At 45.4% G+C, this 16277-nt stretch overlaps 1 long non-coding RNA gene across 2 annotated transcripts; it reads left to right on the forward strand.

The window, feature by feature from the left end:
• The first annotated feature begins 2129 nt into the window (after positions 1–2129).
• Positions 2130–13216, forward strand: LOC118088649 (uncharacterized). Of its 2 annotated transcripts, XR_004693039.2 has the most exons (4): positions 2130–2364; positions 6145–6224; positions 11276–11352; positions 12134–13216. It is a non-coding gene; the product is annotated as an uncharacterized LOC118088649 (long non-coding RNA). The 2 variants fall into 2 exon arrangements; XR_004693038.2 differs by lacking the exon at positions 11276–11352.
• Positions 13217–16277: the final 3061 nt, after the last annotated feature.

The following is a 16277-nucleotide window of genomic DNA, read 5'->3' on the forward strand; positions in this document are numbered from 1 at the left end:
GAGGCATTGACATCATGGCCAAATGGTGATGGAAATAGGCAAGCTTTTCCAGCTCCATGCTGCAGAGCCAGAAGCAGTATTATGCTGACCCCTCTACTTGCATCAGGTTGACAACCCCCAGGTTAGATGGTTGCCTGTATATTAAGCTTCATAACTCTCTTTCCAGAAGGGCTAAATACTTTTTTTTAAATGAAAGCCGAGTCCTCTGCTGGCATAGGCCCGGTGCAGTTAGTCTTTTTGTACCATTATAAATCCAGTCCTGCTGGACTCCAGGACCTGCTATTGCCTAGTGTCCAGTCCAAACAACTTAGTTAACAATCAGAATTCTGACTTTGCTCACTGGTTAAAAACACTGATGGGAAGCAGCAGCCAAGCTGGGTCATGTAACAGAAACTGGTTAGAATGGTACCTACACAATGTGTTTCATAACATTGCAGGTGACACCAAACTGGGAGGGGTAGCCAATGCCACAGAAGACAGAACTGGGATTCAAGATGACCTTAACAAATTGCAAAATGGGGCCAAAACTAACAAAATGAATTTCAGTAGGGACAAATGAAAGGCAGGAAGAACCAGCTGCACAAATATAAGGTGGGTGACATCTGGCTTGCCAGTAGTACATGTGAAAAGGATCTAGGGGTCTTAGACCACAAGCTTAACATGACACAACAGCAAAAAAGGCTAATGCTGTGCTAGGCTGCATCAACAGAAGTATAGTGTCCAGATCAAGCAAAGTAATAGTCCTGCTCTTTTATGCCGTGGTTAGGCCACACGTGGAACACTGTGTCCAGTTCTGGGCACCACAATTTAAGAAGGATATATTGACAAGCTGGAATGTGTGCAGAGGAAGGTGACCAATATGACAAAGGAGATTCCAACTACACATCTGTCATGTATGATGTTGTTGAGATTCCTGCATTGCAGGGGGTTGAACTAGATGATCTTGCAATCCCTTCCAACTCTACAGTTCTATGATTCTATGATTCTTTTCAGAAGGGCTAAATACTTCTTCTTTTTTAAAGAAAGCTCAAAGTCGGGGCTGCTGTTTGGGGGAGCCGATGAAGACCTTCATGGGTGCTGGGCTGGCAAAACCTGCCCTAATGGGCTGGCTTCCGCTGACTTTAACTGAAGAACAAGAGAAATGAAGAGTGGAAACAATGCAGCAGGCTAGAATTCAGCCATGGCGCTTCATTGCTTGTGGCCTGTTCCAAAGGTATCCTTTCAGTTCACAATCTATAATAATAACAAAGGGGGGTGGAGGCATACCTATAAATCTGCCACTACAAAATTTATACTGCACCATCTTGCCTGCCCCTGATGTAGACCATTTGTAATTAATCCGGGTTTCAAAACTTTGCTTTTCTCAATGTAGAATCTGGACAGTTATTTTAAGCACAGAGTGGACATGCTTCCTGTACGGTTTTCAGTGCTATATACACTATTGGTCATTAGCCGGGGGTCATCATAACCCATGGCAAGTGGGGCGCAACCTGATTCAAAGTGAGGCAGCTATTTGTAGGCACTTCCGCTTCAGTCTGTTGAGCAAGTCCTGGCTACAGTATGCAGGAGAAGGGAAGCATCAGAAAGTTGGAGAGATGGTAATGTAGAAGAAAGTGAGGGTGTGGGAGGTTACAAAATAGAGCCCCTATTGAGGGCTGGAGTCAAAATCTGGATAAGCAGCAATGGAAGACTGCTGGTCTATCCAGTGCTTGAAATAGAGCAGCCAGATGAAAAGAAGAGCAGGGCTCCTTCACCTGTTGTGTGGCAGAGGAATTTCAGCAGCCATAGTTCACATGGTGAAACTCCCTCTTCTATGCAGCTATTAAAAGGGGCTTCGTCTTTTGCATCTGGTCACTCTAGCTGGAAATGCAGCTTTCAGAAAGCCCTTGCACCAATTATCGATGACTTTCATGGTACACGCTCTAAAAATAAAAATTCTGACAAAGAGTTGGCCCCTGAGCAGCAAGCCTGTAAATCTTCCAACAACAGGCCACTGTGCTCTGATGAGCAAAGCTAATTTGGAGGAATTGACATTGAGGGACTTGGCTCTGAACAAGCTGTGCAAACAGGAACCCAAGATAAAAAGCCTTGAGTAAGAGCTACTAAAACAAACAGTGTGTGAAGTGGCATGCTGGTGGAGTGGCCTCCTCAAGGCTAGAGTAGTGAGTGGGTGGGAAGGAGAGTTCCCTGAAAACGCTGCATACTTTGTGCTGCACACCTCTCCTTTCCTCTGTGAAAACATTTCAGCACATGATCCGAATTAGCTTGCAGGACTGGTTTGCCAGTCACTGAAAAAGAAGGTGGCAATTTTCTTTCCCTAGGTATGCGTTAATCAGCTATACCGTATGTATGTACAATACAAAGGTAAGGTTTAAAAATCTGGACTCTTATTTCTCCTCTCCCCAGGGTTTGCTCCCAGGCACTTTTGGTGAAAATTAGCTTTAAGTATGTTCAGAACAGCATTCAAAGTCTAACAAAAAGGATGGCATTCACCTCACCAGCCATCCCTTACCCTGACAGAATATTGGGAATTGGGATTGTGTACTATAGGATACAGTAGTACCTTGGTTTTCAAACAGCTTAGTTCTCGAACGTTTTGGCTCCTTAATGCTGTAAACCCGAAAGTGAGTGTTCTGGTTTGTGAACTATTTCTGGAAGCTGAACATCCGACGGGGCTTCCACAGCTTCTGGTTGGCTGCAGGAGCTTTCTGCAGCCAATCAGAAGCCATGCTTTGGTTTTCAAACATTTTGGAAGTTGAACGAACTTCCAGAACGGATTCCATTCGACTTCCAAGGTACAACTGTAGTTTTATCTTATAATCATTTTTATTAGTTTTACATATAATCCCATTGTGTAAGATCATATCCTCTTATTAAATCTATTTGGCTCTACTGAGCCTGTCGACTTCCCTCCCTGCCACCTAATGGTTTACAAAATTAAATTTTGCATCTTTGCATTTAGCTTCCTTTCCTATTCTTGTTATATCATTACCTAATATATTAAATTACTCAACCTGAATAAACAAACTAAAAAAAATCCTTCCATGGTCTCTAAGGTGCTACTGGAAGGATTTTTTTTATTTTGACTACATCAGACCAACACGGCTACCTACCTGTAACTCAACCTGAATAGGCAGCAATTTCATCTTACAAACCTTCAGATTACCCTGCTAGTGATGCTAGTTGCTTACAGTTGTCTTTCAAATATAATATAAATTTATTCCAGTCTTTTTGGAATGCTTGATCTCACTGGTTCCGGATTCTTCCCATCAGTTTCGCCAGTTCTGTAAAGTCCATCAGTTTCATCTGCCACTCTTCTTTGGTTGGTACATCATATTGTTTCCATTTTGGGGCTAACAAAATTCTTGCCGCAGTTGTTGCATATAAGAACAATTTTTTGTCTTGTCTCAGTATCTCTTTACCTGTAGCTCTAAGTTTCTATCGCTCGTGACTACAGCATGGAAACTGAAGCCATGACCACAAGCCTCAGAAAGCAGATGGCATCTGAACATTGCTTCTAGCAGCCTGGTGCTGTAAAAACCTGGCATTTCCTCAGTCTGCCCAAGCCTGCATCAGCACTAGCAAATGCTTTTAAGAAACCTCAGCTGTTTTCTGATAAGAGGCAACCTGTATTTTAGGCTTCATCACTCAGAACCAAGCTAGACATAACCGGGGGTAGCCATGTTTGTTCTTTACTTGTCTGCCTCATTAATTTATGAAACAGGGAGAAGAGAGAGTATCCAATTTTTATAACAAAAGCGGAGGTAGAGGAAGCTTCTGTTTCCTTCACTCACACAAGAGCTCTTCATACACAAATGTAAATAATAATACTGTATTAATGTCTAGTTTAGACCCTGGAGATCTTCTTACTCATTGCCATGGAGAACCCTGCTAAGATTCTGCTTTTCTTGGTATAGCATTTGATTTTTGTTAGCAGATAAAAACATTGCCCCATTATGGGTTTTTTTTGTTGTAAAGCACAATTGATATTCACTTGATGAGTCATAACTGGACCGAAGTTTAATTACAGCAGTGCTACTGCTACCATGTACGGTATATATTTATTTTTTCTTTTATTTTCTCCTGATGGGCAGTGTGTGTGTGTGGGGGGGGGGAGTTCCATAATGCAATTAAGGCAAATGGTTTAGCTGGTAGCACTTCTGCTCATCACAAGCCAAGTGGGCAGTGGGCAGGGGAGTAAATGTACTTGGAACAAATAGTGGATTGTCCCAGTGTTCTTAAGCACTGCCAATCATTTCAAGGGACAAAGAGTCCTCACAGCCACCTCTTCTGGCAGGTTTGGAACGCCAGCAACCCTGTTGTTACCTGAACCAGTAGCGAGGCAGAAGCTGGTCTGGGAAGGATCAGAGAGCGGAGAGGACCCCACATTTCCCATGCCTCTGCTTCTAAACCAAGAGCTTCAATTGAAATAATTCAGAATATTGTATTCTGATTAATGTTTAACCAAGTTGTGTTTTTTTTAGGGCACTGGGTGATATTCAGCCAAGTTTTATACAGAATAGACACACTGAAATGAATGAACATGACCATATTAGAATCATTTATGTTTATTCTGAGGATAATAATAATAATAATAATAAATTTATTTATACCCCACCCATCTGGCTGGGTTTCCCCAGCCACTCTGGGCGGCTCCCAACAGAATATTAAAAGCACCATAAAACATCAAACATTAAAAACAGGGCTGTCTTCAGATGTCTTCTAAATGTCAGATAGTTGTTTATTTCCTTGACATCTGATGGGAGGGTGTTCCACAGGGCAGGTACCACTACCAAGAAGGCCCTCTGCCTAGTTCCCTGTAACCTCACTTCTCTCAGTGAGAGAACCGCCAGAAGGTGGTTGGACCTCAGTGTCTGGGCTGGACGATGGGGGTGGAGACACTCCTTCAGGAAAACTTACAGTAGTTGAATACCACTCTTCATGTTTCAGTGCTTGTCCAAATAATCCAATATAATTTTCAAAACCTTCTTCCAAATCATTTGTCCCCCCCCCCCATTCTTCTATATAATGAGCTCTCAAAATCCATTACCTCATCTTCCACTATTTCCCATCCTTCCCACCCTCAGTCTTTCTTCTACCCAAATAGTATTTACATGACCACTCATCTAGCTTCATTACCTTCCCATCCTAAGACCTCCACTTCTCTAGTCTCTATCCCCATAGCTCTGCCTAAATCCCTCCAGCTTGAGCACAATAACAACTGTCACACTTTCCTCCCAGGCACAAGATATACCTGCCCTGGGCCTCGGGTGATAAAATGAATGGATGACTGTAAGCCTAATCTTCCTCTTGGTCTCTACCTGAGAAGAAAGAAAAGTCTTTATCAGGCGTTGGCAACCTCGGCCCTCCAGATGTTTTGGGACTACAATTCCCATGATCGCTAGCTAACAGGACCAGTGGTCAGGGATGATGGGAATTGTAGTCCAAAACATCTGGAGGGCCAAGGTTGCCTAGGCCTGGTCTTTATGCTGGAGGGGGTGTTTAGAAGATCCCATGCCTGGAAGAGATCATCCCAGGGCCTCCAGGATAGAACCAGGGCTGATCTGAAATTTAACACATTTACTTGTTTGCACAAATCTGCATTTCCAGATGGGAAGAATTTCCTAATACACATTGATTGAAAAAAAGACACTTAACACTCCATCCAAGACAAAGCACTGCTCATAACAGTGGAGTCAAGAGTCTCCAAGAATTTATTGTAGTTTGATAATACCGGTAGGTCTGAAATAGTTTGCTTTAAAATACTTTGGATATAGTGCACTGAAGAAAAGTAGTAAGCAAATAAATAAATATGCGCAGGACTTGAACATTTCCCACTTGCAAAAATGTTGACAGCTTTTTATTGCAAAACAGAAGTTTACAGAGAAAGATATATAATGAAACCAGAAGTACATAGTTTTAGCTCATCTCATCCCAGTTGCCCCCAAAGTCCCTTGGTCTGTTGTGCATACTGTCAGCAAATTAGTGCATGCTGTAAAATGGTAAGTGCTGAGTCAATGCATTAGAGTTCAAGAAATTCCTGCATGTGAATTTTTGAATGACAATAGCAAACTCGATCCAGATGGCTGCAGTTTGGTTACTATATTCTTAATGTCTCTTTGTTCTCCTTTTAAACAACCCAAGTTTTCCAAATTCTTGGTGGCAACACAAGGATTACTGCTGTGCTGAACAAGATGCATTCTCCTTGTAGGTGGCGCATCAAGGTGAGTGGAGCACACAGAAGACAATTCCCACCAACTTTGGGATAGCAGTAGACATTTGGGATAGCAGTGGACATTTCATCCCAAACAGGGGTTTGGTCCCGGCCATCTACCTGCATGAACCAGCCTCCATCTACATTGGATGCTCACTAGCCCACCCACGTACCTTTACTGCTGCTCTCTGCCCCACAGATGCCATGAGGACCATCGTTTGGTCTGTTGGTGCCACTAGAAAATGCAGGAAAAGGGAGGTGGGCTGTGTGAGGAGCCTCTTGTTTTCATGTGGAACTCGCTAGAAATAAAATCCACATATTTGTTGGTTACACTTGTATCCCACCCTCAGGGACATTTGGAGGAACATATTCTCCAACAACTTCGTGAGGTAGAGGCAGTTCTTATATGGACTGAGCTCTTAGCTGTGATCGGGCAGTAGCATGTCCACCCAGAAACAAGAGGTTGATGCAAAGACTAAAGTCCATACACTTTCTCACTCGAGTCTTCTTTGCCTTCGGTCTGATGGGGTCTGCATTTATACCTCCTGCTTCCCTAAAGCCCAGCCTGGAGGTCTGAAGGTTTTGTTTTGTTTTACAATCAAACACTGTAAATTTTTTATTGAATAAATCCTGGCAGTACTAGAGCTTTGCCACTGGGGCTGGTTTTCGGCCTTTCCGGGTTTTCGGTGTTTGAGAACCAAGGCATTTGAGAGGTACCACTGTATGTGGTCTTTTTCTATGCTGGGGAAAGAGGGAAGTTTTGGAACTCACAAGGTCATCTTTTAAAGGTCTAATAAGCCTGTATTTCCACACTTTACTTTGCTGCATATTTTGTGATTTTAAATCTCTGCTGGCGTTTTCTCATTAAAGATAACTTACCCCAAACTTGGATCTTGGCATCCACAAGTACCGTACTCCTTTTTATATCCATTTCCCCCCCCCCTTGCACCAACAATCAGAAGGGCAAAACTCCTTTGTTTTTTCCTGCTCAGATAGTATACTATTATGTTCAGCTTGTTTGGAAACTTTACCAGGGTTTTCTCTCTGGACTCCGCCTGCCGTATTCAGCAGCATTTGTCTCTGCTGGTGCCCATGCGTACAGCCTGAAGGGACTATTGCTGTTCAGTTTGCTTAAGCATAAAGAGAAGCGATATGTAAGGCAGTGCATGCTAAGAACAGTGGTTCCGTCTCTAGCTTAAGCCAATATTTGCCTAAAGGCTAATGGTGATTTATACGGGAGTTGTGTTGCAACAACTCCCATGTTACTCATTTGGATTCTCAGATATCTGGTTAATAAATGCCAGGCCACATCTGTAAGTTCATAAAGTCCACAATATTATCAAAGTGCAATGGTGAGAAGTGAAATGGAATACCACAATTTGTTTACATCTATATTTTGCAGGATTGTCTTCATAATTTTTATATTTGATTTCCTTGCTCCATAAATTGATATTATCTGCCTTCAGGTTGATAAATATCTAAATATATTATCCATTTTTAGGCTTAATTCATGAGGTAGAAAGCAAGTGTGTTTGCCCCATACACACTAGTTCTTGTAATTGTAAATACTGTAAAGTATGAAGGAGAGAGGATTATTGTAAACAAGTCACAAGGTAACAAGTGAGAAGGAGCTGAGGAAAGTCACGTTGTGTGAATCATTCATCAGAGAGAAAATCTGAGAGCAAGCTTACCTTGGGGTTCTGTTTTGATAAAGATTAGGGGGGTGTAGAGTGTTTTTGTTGCTGCTGAAGCAATAAATTATCAAGCCAGCCTTTTTTGCCTAGTCATGTCTTTCAGTACCAAGTCCCAACAATGACATTTTACTACACAGCAAAATGCAAGGAAATAAGAACCGAACTATTAAATTACAAATTGCCCTGGAAAAGTGCAAGCTCATTAATGGAATTGGCCTGGGGAAATCCAAAATGTAAGGTTCCATTGGCATAGGTCTATGGAGGTGATGCTGGGAGATATAAAGAAAGAAGTTAGGATAATCAAAATTTGTTTAAGGATTGTTACAGTTTCTTGAATGTGTGTTAATGGGAGAAGACTTCAGATACTGTATAATATCTGAATTGTATCCTACAAATTCATTCTAATTAGCCCAATGTAAAAACACATGCCTGATTCTTTTTTAGAAGTTTAGCAATTAGCAATTAGTGACTTTAATTGTGTAGGCACAGCATAGCAATACCGCCAGTCCCACCCTGGATTGCCATGACCCCCTTAAGCCTTTTGCAATTTAGTGACCTCTACACATAGCAAACTGTTCTTACAATAATCTCACTGTCTGTTGAAGGAGTTTCCCAATCGCTGTCTTAAACTGGGTTTTCCCCTAGCCTGTGATTAGGAATGAACCAAGTAGACTGGCTAACACAGAAGCTGGTCCAAATATTTGCTCATAGAAGTTCTTATGCCTCTAGGTGCAAGATAAGCTTGGTCCTCATAAAACTGAACAAATACAAATACTTCTGAGTCAGAATTACTGCATGCACCTTTTTATCAAACACGCCAAGCAGAGGGACCAATTGACCAATTTGTCCTTGAAGAGCAAACCTGTTATTCGAGCAAGCTATTAAAATTGTTTTACTCCAACCAGTATAAACAGTTGAAGTGATATTCCTCATTATGGTGGTGATGATGATTTCAATTTGTCAGTCACTGAAAACACTGCAATCCCTAGCCAACTGACAGCAAATTTAAAAGCATACAACCTGCAGTTATTCAGCATCATAAAGTACCACCAAACCCTTCAGAAAGCAATACTTTACTAAAAACAACATAGCAGCTCAAAGCAGATGAACTCATCCTAGCTCATCCTGTCCCATCAAATGCCTGGGAAAAGAGAAAGATGCTAGAGAGATGCTAATGTAGGCTCCAGGTAGGCCTCACTAGTCTGGGGCAGCATTCCATATATGTTCAGGAAGTGTGTGAGGATGTTTCCATCTACCGTATCCACAGGAACAGCTAGACCCAGCTAGCAGTGGATTGAGGTGGTTCTTTAAATCCAGCCCTGTGCATTGAGCGGTTTCATCTCAAAGCCTCTTCTAAATGGGACTCTGGCTCCATGGGTTGCTTCCACCCTTGGGTGCAGGGGAGAGGGCCTATGCACACTTACCTTGTTGGAATCCTTATGCAACAGGCCAGCATATGACCTGAAGGATTATATGCTTCCCTAATACAGTGGTACCTCGCAAGACGAATGCCTTGCACAATGAAAAACTCGCAAGACGAACAAGTTTTGCGTTGCGCGAGGGACTTGCAAGACGAGGAGGTTTTCTATGGCCGCCGCTTCGTCTTGCAAAGCGCGGCCATAGAATGTAGCGTGGGAAGGCGGCAAAGGAAGATCAGCTGTCAGCACAGGAAGCTGACAGCTGATCTTCCTTTGCCTTCTTCCCATGCTACAGCTGGTTTCCCGGGGCTTGCCAAGCAGGTGGCGACAAGCCCTGCAAGCAGCACCTGGAGCCGAAGCGCAGCGGTGTGGGGGCTGCCACTGCCTGTCTTCCCCTCAGGGAAGCCATGTGGCGGCAGCCAGGGTGAGCAGCGCCCGCCGCGTTTCGGGGGCTGCCACCGCCTGTCTTCCCCGAGCCAAGAGAGCAAGCGCCGCTGCCGCCAGTCCCCGGGAGCCCATAGGAACGCACTGATTAAGTTTCAATGCATTCCTATGGGAAACCATGACTCGCAAGACAAATTTTTCGTAGGGCGAATTGAGTGCTGGAACGAATTAAATCCGTCTTGTGAGGCACCACTGTACAGTGGTACCTCGGGTTAAGAACTTAATTCATTCATAAAGTTTATTTTTTTAAAAAAAGAACTTAATTCATTCTGGAGGTCGGTTCTTAACCTGAAACTGTTCTTAACCTGAGGTACCAGTTTAGCTAATGGGGCCTCCCACTGCTGCCGCACAATTTCTGTTCTCATCCTGAAGCAAAGTTCTTAACCCGAGGTACTATTTCTAGGTTAGTGGAGTCTGTAACCCGAAGCGTCTGTAACCCGAAGTGTCGGTAACCCGAGGTACCACTGTAACTATACAGCAATGTAATAGATTGTATATTAGGGAATGCTGGAGGCCTCTGAATCATATGGGAATCAGAGATTGGCCACCCAACTGAAGAACGCAAATGGGAGGGTATGTGGACTATTCCCCAGCCTTAAAACCATCTCTGCTCACTTACAGAAGGCCTTGCTGAAGGTAATCCTGCACTGCCACTCGACTCCAGTCAGACTGGCAAAAATTAATCCTTCTCCCATCTATGTTGGGTTGTGGAAAACTTGGTTCAATTATTCATGTTTGGTGGGAATGCCCTGATGCTTTTAAAAATAATACCATAATAATCATAACAACAACAACAATGATAATAATAATATCCATAATTACAAACCAATCTCTCTCCAAATCCTGCCTTAGCCCCACTAACACTAGACATAGACTTGGCTCCAGCTTGCAGTACAGAGAACTAGCAGGCTTTTTATTGACTGCAGCATGACTAGCAACAGGACAACAGTAGAAAAACCAGTCTGAAATAGCCTTGAACATAGGGGAAATCATATCTGGATACAGCAATGTCTGAGGGTCTCACTACACTACAGAGATGGATTTAGGGCAGTGTGACTAGTTACACAACACTGGGTGCCAAGCCTAGGGGGTGCTGTGGAGCATTGCAACTATGACATAGTGAATTGAGCAGAATGGAAGGCAAGGGTGGGGGTTGAATTTTGGCCTTGCACAGGATGCTGCTGAAATGTGAAATACTAAAGTTTGTCCCTAGTCACTGTACATAGGAGAGTAATCAAATGCATGACCAAAAGAGACATCTTTCAGGAAACCTGAACCCTTTTCTTGAACCATGTTAATGACCAAAATCAAGACTTTGTTGTACCGAGTGCTCAGTCTTCTCAGTGGGGAGATTACATTAATGTGTTTGAATGTTGAATGTGTGAGATTATGTTTAAAGTCAGAGAATAGAACTGACACCATTAGATGTACTGCTGGGTAAATGTTTAACGCTTCTTGTTTTTGTATCTATTTAAAAACCAATGCAAACTTGTTTTTTTAAAAAGGTCACCAAGATCACTTCCGAATGACCTGTTTATTGAAAAATTACCCTGGCTTGCTTGCACAAAGTTTGCAGGGGGAGGTATGCAACACCCTCTAGTTACTGAGCATTCATTCTGATTTGTTTGGCAGTTATGCACTGTCATGTCAAACAACTGTTATCGCCACACTTTCCAGTGCATTTCCCTGACCCGTTCATTACAGCAAAAAATCCAAAACATTTTTGGAAGTGGGTTTGTTGTGCAAGAGGGCAAAATCCACTTTGATTGTGCCATCTGAATTTGCTGGTATGTTCATAGGATTTGGAACTGGAGATTAACTACATCCACCTCAGTTATGCAGTGGTTACTTCTTGGTCAACATAAGAACTTAAGGGCTCTTTTGGATCAAACGAAAGGCCTACCTAAGGACTAGCCAATGTGGTCTCTTCATACGCGAACCACAACTCCTATTATCCATGAGCATTGTCAGTGTGGGCTGGAGCTGATGGTAGTTGTAGTACACAGCATCTGGATGGCACCATGTTGGGTTATCTATTCCAGCAGCCCGTTTTCCACAGCAGTTGTAATTTTTTTCTTGATTTTCTTGTTTTATCTTATTGCAGACTTTGAGGTTTTTTTACAATCACACGATGTATAAATTTTATGAAACAAACAACCAAAATTGGGGAACCCCTTACATCTGATGCAATGCTGCAATAGAAAAATTTGAGTATAAACAGCAAGTTCCAATCTTGGAAGTATTCAAGTTTCTTTGCACTAGGGCTTACCTGTTGACAAGAACAAGCAATAGTCTTTTTGCTCTTACCAAGGAATAAAATGCCTGCTGTGTTTGACATTTCTCTCTCTTGTGTTTTCTTCAAGGTTCAGGAGCTTTCACTTTGGCAAAGAATAAAGAAAAACAGAGGGAACACGTCGTATCAAATCAACCAGATGTTTTACCCAGCAAAACTTAATGATCCATTAAATTTCAGCTAGGAATTGGGAGAGCTGTAATATTCAGTCATTAATAGGACTGTCCATAAATTATATTAATTGCACTTTTAGAAACCTTTCAGAGTACCTTTTGCCCTTGCTGCCATTTTTCAGTGTAGTACAGACCCATCAAAAAGTAAGCCACAGGTAATCACTACACCCCTATCAGCAAAATATGTTATGCCTGCCGTGATGGAATATATTATCTAAATTTTTGTGTGTCAAACATAGAAAGTAATGAATAACACTTTTTAATTTTCTAAACTACTCCTTCAAAGAGTAGGCCCAAACTAGCCACCATGGGAGAGGTCTTCCCAGGGATATCTAATGAAGGAAGATGCATATTGGTGACTTCCTCATGCCCAGCACATCACCAGCACACTTCTGGGAGCAGAGGAAACACTGAGCAGTGCAACATTAAACCGCATTATCATCTTTCCTTAGGTGTTATGAGGGAGATGTGAGCGGCAGCCATTTGCTATCTCACAGTTCAGTTTCAGGCTATGAAAGGTGTTGGGGGGGGACCATTCTCACATTCTACAGAGAACTAGCAGGCTGCAGCAGGAAGCTGAGGGAAGCCTGGGAATATAGCCCAAGGGGCACTGGAGCACCCGCTTTGAGTGCATAAGATATCTGTTTCAATTCCCAGCATCCTCAGACAGGGCTGGAAATGTCCCCTTTTGAAACCCTTGCTGCCAGTTCGTGCAGACATCACTGAGCTTAATGGACCAATGGTCTGAGTCATCATAAAACAGCTTTTCGTGCTAGGCGTTCACACTGTTCACTGTTTCACTACTGAACAAAGTTTTATTATGCTGGAGATGGGTTCCCCTGCCTGCCGCCTTTTCCTTGCACTTGAATTCTGCTCAAAGAAAATCCAGTATTTGCATTAAAAGCAAGCTGGCTGCATGAAGTCATGCTTTACCAAGGGCGTACCCAACACGGGGCAAGTTAGGGCAGCTGCCCTACTCTAGAAGCAGGGCTGGTGGGCGGAGGCGGAGCACAGCCCGGTGGAGCGCGAGTTCGCCATTCCTGCCGCGCCGCACCCTCCCTCCAGCTCCCCGGCGCGCCCTCAGGCAAGGCCAAGCGCGGCGGGGAACCAGGGAGCGCGGCGCGGTGGGCGGGAACGCCGAACTCGCGCTCCGCTGGGCTGGGCTCCGCCTCCGCCCACCAGCCCTGCTTCTAGGGAGGGGCGCAGCCCGGCGGAGCGCGAGTTTGCCATTCCCGCCCGCCGCGCTGCGCCTTCTGGCAAGGCCAAGCGCGGCGGGGAACCAGAGAGCGCGGCGCAGCGGGCGGGCACGCTGAACTCGCGCTCCGCTGGGCTGGGCTCTGCCTCCGCCCACCAGCCCTGCTTCTAGGGAGGGGCACAGCCCGGCGGAGCGCGAGATCGCCGTTCCCGCCCACTTTGTGGCCCCTCCCCTTCCGTGCCTTGGCCCCTCCCCTTGCCCCCCCCTAGTTTTGATCCTGGGTACGCCCATGTGCTTTACGTAAGTGATATTTGGGGCCTTTGAATAGTATTGAAATTGGTGGTTACATAGGGACACAGTCCTTTCCTTTCTGCTGTGTGTATGGGAAACAATGCGGAAGACATTGTGACGAGGAGATAGGATGGCATGTCTTAGAGTTCTCCCCATAGCCGTGCTGCGCCCCAAACTTAGCTTCTGTGTGGATGTTTCTTTAAGGGAAGAGAGCTTGTTGACCACAGGTGTTGCCAATTAAGAGAAGGCTCTCAAAAGGCAGGCATTTGGGATGGGAGGAGAGCCTGCCTGCCTGGAGGAGAACTGAGATACCGTATATTCCGGCGTATAAGACAACTAGGCATATAAGAGGACCCCCAACTTTTCCAGTTAAAATATAGAATTTGGGATATACTTGCCGTATATGAAATACGACCCGGCATATAATACAACCCCCGACTTTTGAGAAGATTTTCCTGGGTTAAAAAGTAGTCTTAAACACAGGAATATACAGTAGGTTGCATGTCCTCGCTACCCAGGGAGCAGATTGGGGATATTGGGTATGTATGCTTTATTTTCTGTAATAAAGGTTCTTTGGTTCACCTTCCACCTCCTCATTCCTTTTGTCCCGATATCTTTAAAAAGAACCACTGCATTTGGCAGAACACTGTGTCTGTTGGTTTGATGTACAGGTATCTGCTCTGTGCTTGCTGTGCTCTTTCTTATATTATTATGTCATTGTTTGAAGATGTAATCTCAACTGTCATTGTAAGCCACCTTGGAAGCCTTTTTGGCTGGAAGGCTGGGTGTGTTTTCAACCAACCAAAATTCTTCCAGCCAGGGCCGGCGCTACAATTAAGGCGAGCTAGGCAGTCGCCTAGGGCGCCAACATAGAGGGGGCACTGGCCAGCCTGCCCCCACCCCCGCTGCCCCCCACCCGCCGTGCCCAGAAGGGAGAGCGAGGGCTCTGGCAGCGCCCTCCCTCTCCGCCAGCACAGTGAGCAAGAGCGCGACAACTCACAACCGGGGCTGCAGGCAGGCAGGAGAGCGCCTGCCGCAGCGCCTCGAAGCTTTGGGCTGCAACAGACGCTCGCGGGGCCATGGTGGGAGAGTGAGCGGGGGCTGAGGGGCACGGCGCTAAGGCAGCCGCCCTGGGGGGGGGGTCATGCCTTCCGGGTCTCCTGAGCTCTCTGCCTTGGCAGCCGGCTCCTCCTCCTCCTTGAATGGGGCCGGGGGGCTCTGCGAGGCCCCGGCTGCGCCGTGCGCCCAGAGTACGGTGCCACCCGCCACGGTGGGGAGGAAGGCGTGCCCTGAGCAGGAGGCATGCCGCTAGGGGCCCACCGGGTGCATCTGCGACACCGCTGACATCCGCCTGCCCCGGGACAGTGCCGTCTTCGCCTGCAGCGGGTACGGCGTGGCTGGTGAGTGGGGCGCGAGCCAGGGGGCACTACGGGGCCGGGCCGAATGACCCACAAGGGCGGCTGTGGGGTTGGAGCGAGGGGAGCTCTCCCCCCCCCAGGACTCGGGCAAAGCAACCTTCTCGTTGGTTTCTGTTGGGCTGCCCGGGAAAAAGCTTCAGGGACTGTGGCTGAGCGCTCGGCCCCTCCCCTGTCTTCTCAACCCGCAGGGATTAAGTTTTGGGGCGGGGAGCTTTTAGCTAAGAGCTAAATGCACCACGAGTGCTGGGGGGGGGAGAGGGGGAGAGTGTCCTGCAGTCCCGTAGCCGCCACCCCTTCACCTGCTGGTCTCTACCTGAGAAGCTAGTGGGCAGGTGTGTCCAGAGCTCTTGACATAACAGGGGGGTGGGGAGGATGATTCCTTGGCAAGGGAAGAGCCAAGAACTGAACTCCCAGGCTAATACCCTCCTTTCCTACCTCTCTCCTTTCCTTAAAAAAAAAAAGTCTGGAAGTATTCATTGGTGATTTGCTTTTGTGATTCCTCTTTTAGAATCTACTACGTAATATACTAGTGAAGCCCTCCAAGTTCATCCAAGCAGGAAACAAATATATTGGGGGGATAACTTTTTGTGTGCAGAGGTAGATTTAAAGGTGTTGTTTTGTTTTGTTTCCTTTCTGAACCTGAGATGTTTTCCAGAAGTAAACAAGAAGGTGTTATGGTGGGAAGTGAAATCTTGCTTCGGCAAGATAAGGGGCATGTATAGACGCTCCATCTTTTTAATAAACAACAACCTGGACTTCTTGTTTCTGATGCGCAAAAGGTTTTAACAATTCGGTTGGTTCTGAATATCTCAAGGGAAGAACTGGAGGTGACTTGTGGATGGGGCCAGCCTCTCCCCATGTGCTAACTTAAAGCTGTTTTCTTGGAGCCTGAAAGCAGCCTGTTCCCAAGTAGACAGAGGGAATCCTAAAGGCATCAATCTGTCAAATGTGATGGCATTTGAGGACGTCCTGTTCTGTAGGAGATGGTCTCTGTGCATTTTGGCCTTTGTGTTCCTGCTGATCCTTGCATATAAACAGGGCAGTCTCGAGCAGGTTGGGCGCCCTGGCACTGAGGGGCGGAGATCGCTCCGGTGCCCCCACCCACACAGGGCGCAACATGGCTTCTGCGTGGCTTTG

The sequence above is a fragment of the Zootoca vivipara genome, chromosome 1, assembly GCF_965207765.1.
Source record: "Zootoca vivipara chromosome 1, rZooViv2.hap1.1, whole genome shotgun sequence".
Classification (NCBI taxonomy): Eukaryota; Metazoa; Chordata; class Lepidosauria; order Squamata; family Lacertidae; genus Zootoca; species Zootoca vivipara.